Source organism: Lonchura striata, chromosome 3, assembly GCF_050655825.1.
Source record: "Lonchura striata isolate lonStrDom1 chromosome 3, ASM5065582v1, whole genome shotgun sequence".
NCBI lineage: Eukaryota > Metazoa > Chordata > Aves > Passeriformes > Estrildidae > Lonchura > Lonchura striata.
Window position 1 is genome coordinate 62,561,921 of NC_140705.1, and position 14,422 is coordinate 62,576,342.

The window sequence follows — 14,422 nt, forward strand, 5'->3', positions numbered from 1 at the left end:
TAAAAAGTACTATTTAAAGAAAGAGTACAGTTATATAACCTTTCCACAAAATTCAGACAATTTTTTAGCTCCACTTTGCAAGAAGAAGTATGCTACTTCCGCAGAATTATACACACAATAATCTATAAAAAGGTTCCTACACAGAAAAAAAATAATGGGTTTTTTCTCTTTGAAAGAGAGTATTGCCTTATGTCAGTGCACATTCACCATTCAATAAAGCCATCACATTTTGCCATATCCTAGCAGCAGAACATGCCTGCATACACTGTTGTGTCCTTAGCTTGAAAACCAAGGAGAAATGTGTGCACATACTTAATGACAGACTCCTCAGGGTGCAGGTTCACAGTCACCATAAGCTGATATGGGGCCCCACTATCACTAAAACAGAGCTCTAGGTCAGAAGGCAGTTGGCTACACTGGAAAACTGTGATCACTATTTCTTTTTTTTTTGTTGCTGATGAGGTCAAGAAGGACATCTGAGTAGTCCTCCCAGCTCAGCATGGCGTTTACCAGCACCACTGCCAGAAATTTGGTTGAAATGCAATCAAATCTGGTGACATTTAAAGAAGGTATGTATGTACCAAGAGGGGTCATGTAAGTTAAAATGCAAGTTAAATTATTTCACATTTAAGATCTACACAAGAAAGCATTTACTACAAACTGTGTTTGCAGTGTATTCCCCACTTAGAGGTAGGGCCAAGAAAGCAAAGGCATGAACCAGTACTCAGGATAAGAACAGGGCTGAGGATTTTTCTACTGCTAAAAACTGTATGCAAAAGTGTTGCATACACTATTCTTCAGTGTTTGGCCAGTGTGTTAAAGAACTCCACAGGTAGTTTCTAAGCATAAAGGTGTAGCTCAGGCTTTCAGGTTCCCTCAGCAAACCCAACTATCATGGAAAACAGACCAAGATGTGTATGGTACCCTAAAGACATGAATTATTCACGTCATTCATTTTACCTGCTATTTCCTAGAACCTCTGAGTGAGCATTTCCTTTTCAAGCTGTATGTAAAGTGCATTGAGAAAGACCCAGTTGTTTGGATGAGGTACCAGATTTGCATCTGTATTAGAAATATTCTCCCCCTCTCTCTATCTCCCCCAATGAAGCGACATGAGTCATTATTTCTCATTTTAATAGAAAACAGGATGGTAATTTTTATACAAGATAAAACAAACAACATGTGAATCATGCACAAAATCTTTTTATTTTTCCAGGAAGGGTAGAACCATGAAAAGAATTGTTAACAAATAGTGGCATACTACTTTTGGTGCCCTTCTGCCAGCCAGAAAAAAAACAGCAGCAACAACAAATAAAAGAATCACAAAGAAGCTCCATGGTTTATCAACTATACCACTGAGCCTCTTGGCCATCACCGTAAATCTCTTCAAATTCTTGCTCCTGTTTTGATGGAAAACATTCAGTTCTATAATAACAGTACTTAGATAACCTGTACTTGACCTGTCTTTGGATAGTGATGATTTTCCATACAAGATGTTTTACTGTGATAACACAGTGATTCAGACACTCTATCTTAAGGCAGCTGGTGTACAAGTGCTTGGCTCTGGAAATTTTTTTCTCCTCTGCTATTTGAATGTAAGCTGCGTGCTGAAGGCCTTTCATGCCAGGCACATTTTCAAAGTATTCTCCCAGTTAATGCATTTCCATTAGAATTCCACTGTTTTTTATTTCAAGAACACAGCACTGCACCCATGGGAACTGAGCTTTTCAGGTGTTAAAGAGGATTTGTTATAAAGAAAGTGATTATAATAGGATTTAATGTAATTGAAAGTCAAGGTACAGTAGCCATACTGTATCAGAGACAGCATTAAACTTGTTTTGTGAGTGAAGGAGTTTTGCTAAGTAAAACCTGGGGCCACAATGAATAAACCAGGGTGGAAGACCTCCTGCTGCTGTGCTCCGTTCATTAGGCAGTGCTGTCCTGACTGCTTTGCTCCCCAGAGAGGCAGAGCAAGCAGCAGAGCTGAACAACCAGAGACTTGTAACAGCATGAAAAAAACCTTCGGAAATAGCAGAGGCAGCTCCCACGGATTCAGCCCATCTACACAAGTCCCCATCCTGTGGGTTGTCACCAGCTCTGGAAGAAGTGTTTCCAGCCACAACCCCAGGTAGGTCACACAGATGGCCTGGCATTGCAGGGCAATGCTTTTGTGCATTTTGCACAGCACCAATGTGAAACTAATTTGACTCTTCCACAAATTCACTGCATTCCTCTGTACCATCTACCCTGCTGGCAATCAAAGGAGTTGTCAAAACTCTCTGGAAGAACCCTGTTCCCCTTAATTGCTTTCCTTGCATCCTTGAAATCCTGTGGACAGATGGGCTTACGGTATCTTACATATTTAAATAACCCTTATTATCAAGTAATTGCCATTCTTCAGAATTTTCATCCTCTTTTTTTCTTATCATAGCTTGCACTCTTTACTTTTGGCTTCATTCCTGCTCTCTCTCCATTTTCCAGAGGATCTTGCTTACCTCAAACAGCATTTTGAACTTCGCCATTTAATCATAATTTGTTTTCTCTTTCTTCCTGCTTTCTTTTTAGCTGCTTCTGTGAGTGCTACAATGTCCTTAGATAACTTCTTTCTCGACTGGATGTGGGTAGTAGAAGTCACTGCTATTATCTTTTATTACACTTCTTCCCTTTTTGCGATTCTTCAATATTATGCATTCAGTAACCTCTCCAGATCAGAGGTCAGGAATTCAGACTCACTAGTATTTGGGCACTTTTATACCCCTAGCTGACTTGGAAAAAATGTTTTTCATTTAAAAGATAAAAAAATCTCTTTGAATAAAAATGTACTTTCAAGGAAAGAAAAATACATACTTTACAATGTTTTTCACAGCAAAGAGAACTGTTCCAGAAAGAAATCCATTCAGATCAGACCAACCCCAGCTAGACTGAGGCTTTAACCAAGCTATTGCTGCATTTTCAGTTTTCACTTTTCACGGGAAATCTCAAACAAAAAGCCTGACATTTTTCTTTCAGATTTCCTAGAAATATAATTGGCATTTGGAGGTCACAGTAAACATAGGTGACTGTATACATCTACCCTTAAAAAAACAGTGACAGCTCTGTATTTTGGGTCTTCATGCATATGGCTCTTCATACTGAACAAAGATGTTTAGAAAAATGAAGCATTTTCATGCACTACAGTGAGGGTAATTTTCTCACAAGCTGTTCTTTCCTGACATAGAATGTATGCTTGAATTTGAGACAACCACAAATCAAATAACTTGGGGTTTGCTGCATGTATGCATACATGAACCAAAACCATAATCATCATTACACACCACTCCTTTGCTTGTTGCCATCCCTGAAATGCAGGAGGGGCCTCCGTCAGTGGTGTTGCATGGCAGCAATTCCAACAGTGTGAGCATCAACCAGAGAGCTCCAGTTTTAAATTACATGTTCCTGGATAGTTTGCTTCTCATGCCTCTCCCCTTCCACAGCTCAAAAGCTGCATGAATGTAAAGAGCAGAGGTTCTGCTCTGAGCAGGCATTAACCAAGAAAGGTAGGCTCTCGTTTCAGAAAGGAAACAAATTATGTACCATCACCTGAAGAGGTGGAGGTGTTGGGTCACAGGAGAGAAGGGTGGCTGTTCATTTCCTTGCTTCATGTCCTGCAATTCCACTTTAACATTCTCCTAGATGTGGCAAAAATTTGGAAATCCCAGATTCATCATTCCCATCCTTCTCTTACTCTGATTACAGTCTGGGCAGCATCTGCAACTCTGAACCACCTGTTTTATTACATTTCCCAAATGTGCAATGACCACATGCTCCTAGTATTCCTTATACACAGAAGAGAAAAAAATGTTTGCACTATTATTTCTTTTATTTCTGCCATTTCACCTCTCTTTTTTGAGACAGGATTTGTATTCTTTCTGAGGAAGAAAGAAAAAAAAAACAACAATTAAGAAAGTTAATGACAAAAAAAAAGTGAAATGTCACCAAAAATTAGTTAAGAACACCAACTTGAGAAACCAGTTTAGAACACACATAGACACACACACACATGCACATGCACAAAACAATTAGTGTTTCAAGCTTAAAATTCAGAACCTTTGATGAAAATGTGCAGTGGTGAGAGGATCAATTTCTGATGATGTTCTTGAAGGGCAGAAAGAGAGATAATAACTTTGATGCTGGCTCTTTGTTTAAATGACTATTGTTTGTAGTTAGCTGCTATTTAATCTCCACTACAGAGAGGAACCACTACACAGCTAAACTCTCTTCTAATGAGATCATTATTTTCTTACCACTCTTTAGAATGAATGTCATTTTACATAGCAAAACTACAGAGGCAGCATTTTAGAACACTGCTACCTTTTATCTAACCAGCATAAGAGGCACTTGAGAAAAGGACAAGGAGGGTCAAGAAGAAAATGTAAGCGGCAGAGCTTCTTTGCCTGGCAGGCAAGGGAAGGACAAAGGAAGAGGTCCATGATAACAAGACTGACCGTCATTATCAGTGGAGAGGGGTCCAAGCTGCAAAGTTTCATAAATACTTACAGCAGGTCTGGCCCAGTATATTAAAGGGATTTGTCTGGGTTTAATACCAACCTTCGGGGTTTAGTCACATTTTTAACTACCGCTAAATTTTGTTTAAGACTTCGACATTTGCCAATTATTATCCAGCCTGGAAAGATACCAGGAAGCTTAACAGCGTCAGAAACCTCGCCGCTTTTGCGTACTGCCCCTTTAATGAGAGAAGTCTCTCCCTCCCAGACAAAGGGGACATGCATGCGATATGTGCCATTTTGCATTTCATTTTAGCTGCTGCAGACTCGGGGATGGGAGCCAGTGCATTCTGCTACAGCGGTTTCAAACCCTCCTGCCCGCCCTGCCCCTGGTCCAGATGTTGCCTGCCTTCCGCTGGAGCTCCGGCGGCACAGCCCGAACCCGTGTCCGTGCCTCAGCCACTGCAGCCCCAGCTTAAAGAAAGGGCGGCTCTGCACTGACACACCGCATCGCTGTTCCGGCATGGGATCCTCGAAGCAGGGAGGGAGGGAGGGAGGGTGCGCACTCTTGGAGGCAGTCATGTTTTAAATTGCTGTGAGTCGCTGCTTTGGTGCCTGCCACCCGGATCACTCAAGCAGGTCATTCATATTCATGGGGCTGACACTCTACCTGTGCCCCTCTGCCTTGTTAATAAATGAATGGAAGATTCCGAACAGGAATTTGCAGACCAAGTAGCTGCCTAGAGCCAGCTAATCAGAAAAAGTAGTCCCAGGGAACAGGTAGAATTTATAGCGCCAACACTGAGCTTTCAGAATCGTGAAACTGGCCCAAGGAATCATGAGAGCTACTTAAAAATCATGTGATTTTAATAAACAATTCGCATGGGAATGCTTTCATTCGCTTTTGTATTTTACAGATTCCCAGGATCATGTTTATAAACTTTTAGCCAGAATTTAAGGCCCTGAAGGCTCTTGTTAAAAATGGAAAGAGAGAAAGATCTGCATCCCCCCCACCCAAACCACACCCCCCGCAATCCCAGGAACGAGCCACATGACAACAAAAGATGTGATCAGAAATCCTACCACTTGTCAGATTTCTAAAGCCACCGGAGCAAACCATCATTTAACCTCTTTCTCCCCCTCTCCGCTTCTCCCCATATTCCTCTTTAAAAGAGTGGAAGTTTTTGCATTTGCTCCTTCTGTTGTTTCATTTGTCCCCCCTCCCCGTGTTTCTCTAAATCTGAAATAAGTCATCTCTTCTGCCTTTTGTTTATGGGAGAGCGTGCTCGAGCAGCAAAAGAATCAACGCTGCACTCGTCAAATGGAGGAGTGTTGGGCATTCATAAGATGAATGGATGAAAATAAATGCCTCTGGCCGCCGCGCTCGGCCCCACCGCGCCCGAGCCGAGCGGTGCGTGGGGAAAGGGGCCTCTCCGGAGCGCTCCGTGCGGCGCTCAGAGCACTCAGGCATCTGCACACATGCCAGCCCTGGCCTGCGCTTTTTGTTTTTGTTTGTTGTTTGTTTTAACAGCTGCTAATAATTATATTATCCTGCTACAGAAGTACTTCTGGGAAATGGGGATCTTTGAAAGCACCGAAGTGATAGGAGGAAGATGCCGCTTCCCTCCCCCCATTCCCCTTCACCATGTTAGTGTTCAGATACAAACAGCATTCCTGCCTCATTCCCCTCTGAAGTTAAAAAAACTTAAATTCTTTGCAAGGAAGGTCATCCTTTCGTAGCCAAAACCCTGTTTGCTTTTGCCTTTCCACTTGCTTTCAAACGAAACAAAAAACAGCCCTGAGAGTGTGCAGCAGCCCACTTCACCAGCTCAGAAATTAAGCATAACAAGCTGGGGGGCAGGGGGGGCAGGCTGTGATTTAGTTTATTGATGTGTGTGTGTGTGTGTGTGTGTGTGTGTGTGTGTGTGTATGTTTGTGTGTGTGTGTGTGTGTTTTGTGTGTGAGTGTGTGTGTGTGTGTGTGTTTTTGTGTGTGTGAGTGTGAGTGCATGAGTGTGTGTGAGAGTGTGTGTATGTTTGTGTGTGAGTGTGTGTGTGTGTGAGAGTGTGTGTGTATGTGTATGTTTGTGTGTGTGTGTTTTGTGTGTGAGTGTGTGTGTTTTTGTGTGTGTGTGTGTGAGTGTGAGTGCGTGAGTGTGTGTGAGTGTGTGTGTGTATGTGTATGTTTGTGTGTGTGTGTGTGTGAGTGTGTATGCGTATGTGTGTTTTTGTGTGTGTGAGTGTGTGTGAGTGTGAGTGCGTGAGTGTGTGTGAGAGTGTGTGTAAGTGTGTGTATGTGTATGTTTGTGTGTGTGTGTTTTTGTGTGTGTGAGAGTGTGTGTATGTTTGTGTGTGAGTGTGTGTGTGTATGTGTATGTTTGTGTGTGTGTGTTTTGTGTGTGAGTGTGTGTGTGTTTTTGTGTGTGTGTGTGTGAGTGTGAGTGCGTGAGTGTGTGTGAGTGTGTGTGTGTATGTGTATGTGTGTGTGTGTGTGTGTGTATGCGTATGTGTGTTTTTGTGTGTGTGAGTGTGTGTGAGTGTGAGTGCGTGAGTGTGTGTGAGAGTGTGTGTAAGTGTGTGTATGTGTATGTTTGTGTGTGTGTGTGTGTGTGTGCGTATGTGTGTTTTTGTGTGTGTGAGTGTGTGTGTGTGAGTGTGTGAGAGTGTGTGAGAGTGTGTGTGTGTATGTGTATGTTTGTGTGTGTGTTTTGTGTGTGAGTGTGTGTGTGTGTTTTTGTGTGTGTGAGTGTGTGTGTGTGTGAGTGCGTGAGAGTGTGTGTGTATGTGTATGTGTATGTTTGTGTGTGTGAGTGTGTGTGCATATGTGTGTTTTTGTGTGTGTGAGTGTTTGTGTGAGTGCGTGAGTGTGTGTGAGAGTGTGTGTGTGTATGTGTATGTTTGTGTGTATGTGAGTGTGTGTGTGTGTGAGTGTGTGTGTGGGTTTTTTGTGTGTGTGAGCGTGTGTGAGCGTGTGTGTGTTTTTGTGTGTGTGTATGTGTGTGTATATGTGTGTCTGAGTGTGTGTTTCTGTGTGTGAGTGTGTGTATGTGTTTGTGTGTAAGTGTGTGTGTGTGTGTGAGTGTGAGTGTGAGTGTGTGCGTGTTTTTGTGTGTGTGTGTGAGTGTGTGAGTGTGCATGTCTGTGTGTGAGTGTGTGAGTGTGTGAGTGTGAGTGAGTGTGTGTGTGTGTGTGTGTGTGAGAGTGAGTGTGTGTGTGAGTGTGAGTTTGTGTGTGTGTGAGTGTGAGTGTGAGTGTGTGTTTGTGTGCTCGGCACAGGGCACTTCCCACAGCCCTTGCACAAACGCTGTGCAGTGTTCCCAGCGTGACCCGGTGGTGAGTTAGAAAGCTCTGGGCGCTCGGGCAGCAGTCACACGGTGTTCGGGACCTCGGTGTGCTCACTCAAAGGAACACTGTCAACTGCCTTTAATAGTGTTAAATATAATTTATCGATTCTCCATTGTTTGTAATAATAACCTCCCTGAAGCTTGAGAATAATGTTTTCTTTTCCCCTGCAGATTTTGTCCTGTCAAACATTTATTTTTTTTCGTGGTGCTGCTAATAGACCTTGAAATTAACATCGCATTTATGTTTAGGATCTATACCACGATTGTTTGTGCTGGTGCACTGCACTCATCCATCAGCAGAGCAAAATAGGAGAAGGAAGATGCATCTGAGCCCATTACCACCCTGGGAAAAAATGGGTCAAATTTTGCCCTTAGACGTAGGCACAGAACTGTCATTAAGGTCGGGGGGAGACTGGCTGCATATGAGTCACTGAGGCAGAATTTGGCTCAGCGCTTACTAGCCAACTGGTTAATCTAGAGGGACACAAAATGAATGTTGGGGGATGTTTTAATATGTCCCATTTATGTCCCAACTGGGTGTTGGGGATTTTGTTATCATTCTGCAACATCAGGTATCTTTAACATGAAGAAAAGTACCTCTAATTACCTATGAAATTAAAATAAACCTTAAAGTGAATTAAGTTGGGATCTAAACCCTTTGAACAGTCACCTAAGAAAAATTACCAAGCTCCAAGTAAAATTGGAGGGCTGGGTTTATCAGACTTGCTTGTGTTTAATAAACCAGCAGTAATTCCACTTTACATTAGCAATTAACATTAAAAGAATTTATAATTTATTTTTTACTATTTTTCCCACTTTAACAAAACTTCAATAAAAGTTATGCTACTATTAAAATTACATTGTGTGAAAACCTCTGTAAAACACAGTTTCAGGGTTCCATTTGGAAGCAGGAATCAGGAAATATTTAAAGGGCCCCTTGTTATACCTGTTAGTATCTTTCTTTCCCATGGAAAATGAGAAATGAGCTGGAATGTAAACACGGGGGAGGAGTAGAATAAGAAATACACCAGAATGCATTTGGGATAGCCAAATCCTATGGCTTTGCACAAGGCCTCAGACTTCTAGGGAGGGGGTTTCCACCGCTTGTAGAGAGCTGATGATGCATGGAAGGCTGACTCTGCAAAACAGCCGGCACAGGGGGAAGGGAGCAGGGAGAAGGAGTAGTACATACAGCTTTTCACCTTTTGGTCTCTCTTCAATTCACTCTCTGTGCATGTTTTGAAATTACCCAGTGCAACACAACCTGAAGAAATAATCACACTTGCAAAACCTGTGTGTATCTAGAAATTGCCAGAAATTCATCTTTATGTAGTGCTCACAAAGAGGAAATAAAACTGGGTGATTTATGGCATTTTATTGCACTTCTTGGCCATTGCTAATGTTTTCTTCATTGAGAAATGGCAAAAGCTGCAGTTTGGATTTTTATTGTGCAGTTCACCAGCTTCACCCCAGACCCCTTCCCTATTTTTCCTTTCCTGGGCGAACTTGCTTTGCATTTAGGAGATGAAAGTTTATGAAGGCAGATGAGTGTCAAGGGGACTGAATCCAAACACAGAGCCAATGAGCTTGTTGCCAGATTTTATCTACCCTCACTGAAAATACAGTATCCAGAAAAAGATGAGTGATTATAAAGGAGAGTGACTTAGCCTCTAACTTACACAAAAATTCTTGGACGGGTTTCTGGTTTTCTTTTTTAAAGAAACAAAACAATGTTTCCTGGTTGGCAGTTCCCAAAGTCTTTCTCTTTTTTTCCCATTTTTTGGCACATTGCTGAAAGGTCATGCTGATGTATTTCCAAAACATGCTCATTGAGTACAGCTTTGCAAAAAATAAGAGCCCCTTTCTTTAAAGCCTGATCCTCCTCTCATTTAAGGCAGGAGAAAATATTTCAGCTGTTTTCTGGGATACAGGAGTAGAGCCTAATCAGACAGTGAAACTCAGTGTATGATTAAATATAGACTGAGTAGCAGCAGCTAACTCCTAAAGCTGCTGACACCATTATACAATCCTGTTTACCATTGCTTGTGTCTGCCAGACTATAATGGTTCAGGCTAACAATGCTCGTGCTACTTTTCAGCCTCAAGTAAAGATTTCAGACAATGAGGCAAGGGCTAAATCAGCTGTTTCTCATGTTAAAATACTCAAGTGATAATTCCTTCAAAAGCCCTTGTTCCCCATGCACTTGGGGGAAAGAACTTAAAACCCAGTGTGCTTTATTCCTGGGACAAGCCACATTCCACCAGCATGTTGCCTGATGAAAATCCTTTTGAAGATTGCACTGTCCATATGCTCAATGGGCTGCAGTTTTAAACTGTTGAATTTGTTTAAGCACCATGCATTAGAATGCACAGAGACAGGGCTGCTTAAACTAAAGGTGCACAAGCACACTTTGCCTGCTGCTTCCAAATATTTGACTTTGTTTTTAGGAACACTGTTTTGTTGTCTTGTAATGTGTGCACATGTACGTAGGTACACGTGTGTGTGTGTGTGTGTGGCTGTGTGTGTGTGTGTGGCTGTCGTTGTTTATTTGGCTTAGGCAAGCAGGCAGGAGGATGGGTAAATGGACAAAGAGCTTAACTAGAACTCAAGGAACTTACACTCTGTTCTTGGCACAGCATCAGGTTTCCTGCATGACCTTGTATAAGTCACTTATTCTGTTGTGCGCCTCCATCGTCCTTGCCTAAGAACTTTCCTTCCTTCCAGGACTCTTATATAGTTAAAATCCATTAATGAACCATGCAAGAATTGGCCAGGGGGGCAGAGAGGAGGGGTGGGTGTTAAAGGAAAACTTTCTTATACTTGACTTGTAGGATCTCACTCCTTCCAGGTAACTTTAACTGAAGAATAAATAACATTATCAGTATCCACTGTTGTGTCGTAGTAGTGCTCAGAGGCAATAGTCATAAATTTGGAATCCATTGTGCTGGGTTATGTGCAAGCAAAGGACCAAAGTATGATATATTTAGCCTCAAAATTACCATCAGAAGGATTTTCATATTCGAAGTCAACATTGCAGATCTTTGTGCCCAGCATTTGTTTTTCTAGAATTTTCATATTTAAAGGAAGACAGTGTGAACTCACTGAACTCACAAACACTGTTATGAAGCCTGCTGCTCTTTGTTTTAGTTGTTTTCAGTAAGGAGTGAAATCTTGCTGGCTTCTGGATAGGGCTTTTGTCTAAGGAGTTAAAGCAAACACCAGTGTGTTGCCTTTAAACTCCAGTCCTGATCCCAGTGAGTTTGCAGAGGGCTGAGAGGCTTTGAAAAAAGGCAGGTTTTTTGTCACCTTTGACACGCAAACATCCTAGCAAGTTACCTTGTTGTTTATTTCCAATGTGCAACCCTGAACACACTGCTTTCAGGGTGCTTACCTTCCATAGCATGACCTTTCAAGCAAATATATCCCTTCAAACTTTGGAATTCAGCGACAGAATTAAAATCATTGACCTTTCATTCTCCTTTCCTTTTAGTCCACCTCCCTCTCATATGCTTTCCCTTTAACAACCAAGAAACATATCTGCAGTTTTTGCTCTAAACACTGCAAAAAGCATTAAGGTTTTTAAGGTAACCTTGGCAAAATCCAAATTAGAAAATACACTGCAGGGATTCACATTTAACCTCCAAGTTATTTCACAGCATAGCTGACAGCTTGCATTCTTCAGAACTTTGTATTGTTTGCTTTTTTTTCTTTCCCCATCTTTCTGTAAGCAACAGGACAAAAAAAAAAAAAAAAAAAAAAAAAAAAAAAAAGATAAACCCCACCACCACCACCAAAAAGCACAGGAACTTTTTCTCCATTAGCAGCCTGATACATAAAATACATATGAAGAACCAGTTCCTTTTCTGGTCACTGAATTAAAGGGACACATTTCTTGCAATATTAGAATAACTACCAAATCAACAACAACAACAACAAAAGCCTGGGTTCTTTTATAAAAAGTTGTGTAGCTTATTACTTGATGATTCAGATTCAGATTCCTCCCCTCTAGTCAGGGCCACTCAGCCAAGAAACAACATTCTCTGTTCAAGTCATCAAGGTACTGTCATCATTTCCTCCTAACCCTGCTAGTGCCATCACCTTGGATCATCCTGCATGGAAGAAGGGAGCCAAAATCAGTTTGGGGAGCAGGGCAGGCACAGCAACACAGAGGCAGTCATTCAGGGTGGAAGGCATCTGCTCAGGCTCACTGAGAGAGCACAAGACAGAGAAAGATGCTCCAAAGGCAAGAGGTGGGGTTCTGTTTTTCTCAGAAACGTGCTGCACTGTAGGGCTGTGCCTTTTATTTTTGGCACAAATTGCTGTAGCAAATTATATAGCTTATCAGATGTGGTTTGTTAGGCTCAGTAAAGAAACCACTGCAAGGACTTGTTTTCCTTGTTGTCTGCACCCGATTATGAGATCGGCACAAATCACATTCCTGATGTTGCACAGGAGCAAGTTTGAAACTCCATGGGCCTTGTTTTTCCTGTAACCAAATTAAGCCTGATTGGGTTACAAACCAATTCAGCTCAGTTGGGTTGATTCCCTCTCTGACTTCACACAAAAAGTAGTCTTCCTGTTCACCTCGACGCTCAGGGATTTACTGGTGGATGGGAAGCTACGTGCCAACTTCAGTCATTGCACAAGCTCACACAGCTCCTCTTCAAACAGCTGAGAGGGAGTGACGTGCCCTTGCTCCAGAGTTACATTTGGTCACTTAACTGTGAGAACCCACAGATTGCAGGATCAAATCCTGCAAGCCCCTGTTTTCTTCTCAAGAGCCCAGACCAGCCCTAAAGGATGTTAACATGAATTAGAGGAGGTGCAGAAGGGATTTCAGAGTACATGAATAAACAGGTCTTAGCTACAGCAACTAGGGAACAAATACACATTTAATTCAGTTCACCAGGAAAAATAACCTTAAAGTAAAGTGGTGGGCAGTGAGGCAATTGACACCGCCATTTAAACCCACTAGCACCTAGAGCCACATGTAGTGCCTGTCCCACACCACTAAGGCACTGTCACTACTGAAACCTGTTTGCCCCCATGCCAGTGGTCCCTAATAAGCAGATCAACTCAACAGTGAATGTCTAGTGCCAAAGGTAGAAGGGAACAAGAGGGAGAAGGTAGGTAAAATAAAAAATTCCTCAGCCACCCATCAGTTTTCAGGGGAAGAGAGAAAATATTTCATTTTCTACCTGTAAAGAAAAATGGATTCATGTCACATTCTTCCTTGATTATCCCCAGCATTATGCAACTCAATAGATTTGCTGTCTTGATTAGACAGGCAGAATAGAATTTTAATTGTGAGGCTCTGGAAGGCAAAATGGAGAGATTTGTCTGAAAAAACTGGGAGGCAGCAACATTATTGAAAAGCTGAGCTTTTTATAGTCAGTCTTTTTGCTTCATTCGACCATCTGCCTTTACTTGTGCTCTGCTGCTTGGGGTTGAGAAGTTGCTGGCTTTAAAAATGAGCCGCAAAGTTTAACCAGATAAATAGATGTGTGCAAGATCTCTCCCTACTAGAAGAACAGCCTTCAGCATTCCAGCTACATATGCTGACAAAAAGAATGGTTTAATTTTAGCATTGTTTTTACTGTTTATCAAACAGAAATTATTCATGTAGTTGCTTGCACAAGTCACAGTTAAAAGAAAGACCCTTTCATAAAGGCCTGAGAAATGCAGACTGACATTTTACTGGGGGGCAAACAGAGTAATTATTATTTATTTTTTTAAACTTATGCTTATAGGTATATTGGTAGGAAGGGGAGTTGGCTGGCCTCGGCTAGTGCTTGCAGGTCAGGGAGAAGGTAGGAGTGGATGAGTCAGAAACCAGTGCTAACTTAAGGAATCTGGGGCTTCGTTCATGTCAGAAATCAGAGCTGCACTCAGCCCAGGACCAGGTCAAAGCAAATGTGGAATTTCCGATACCTTAATTCTCCATCAGTGCTGAAATGTGCCAGTCATATTTACTGGCTAGGCAGGTGGGCAGAAAAGCCAGAAATTGCAGTAGACAAAAGAGTTTGAGTGGTATGTGATAGTCTCCACTACAGGGATTCAACTCATTTTGGGACATTAGCTGTAAACAGTGATTTTCTGAGATATAATTTTCTCCCTGTCTTTTTAATCATAAAAACACTGGAGACAGAATACATCAGTTCCACAAGTTCATACATGGATTGTCCAGAACTCAAATAAACAACTTGCAGCCCAAATAATCCATACTGAGTTCTGTACCTTCTTCTCTATGAAAAAATCTAAAAGCATGTTGGATTTGTTCCAACAGGAAAAACAATTTCAACCATAAACAGTTTCAAAGGGCTGGGAATAGGTTCCCTGCCCAGATCTAAGCTTCTCTATGGATGAAATAAATATGAAAATGCCTTGAAATACACTAAGCAAGCAATTTATATTATTTGCTACTAAGCAAGCAATTTATATTATTTGGATTTTATATATATATATATATTTGTGTGTGTGTTGTGTGTGTGTGTATGTGTGTGTATGGATTGGATTGTTTTGCTTTGGCCTGTAAAAGGGTCCTAGTGTCCAGTTAGTCTAAGCATCTAAAAACTCTGGAAATTTAAAGCTTCTG

At 41.7% G+C, this 14,422-nt stretch overlaps 1 long non-coding RNA gene across 1 annotated transcript in view; it reads right to left on the bottom strand.

The window, feature by feature from the left end:
* Window positions 1-1,187: 1,187 nt before the first annotated feature.
* LOC116183406 (uncharacterized) overlaps window positions 1,188-14,422 on the bottom strand; it is a 44,498-nt gene continuing 31,263 nt past the window's right edge. Inside the window, exon 2 of the long non-coding RNA XR_004148031.3 lies at window positions 1,188-3,908. This is a non-coding gene — a long non-coding RNA (uncharacterized LOC116183406). The remainder of the gene's footprint in view (window positions 3,909-14,422) is intronic.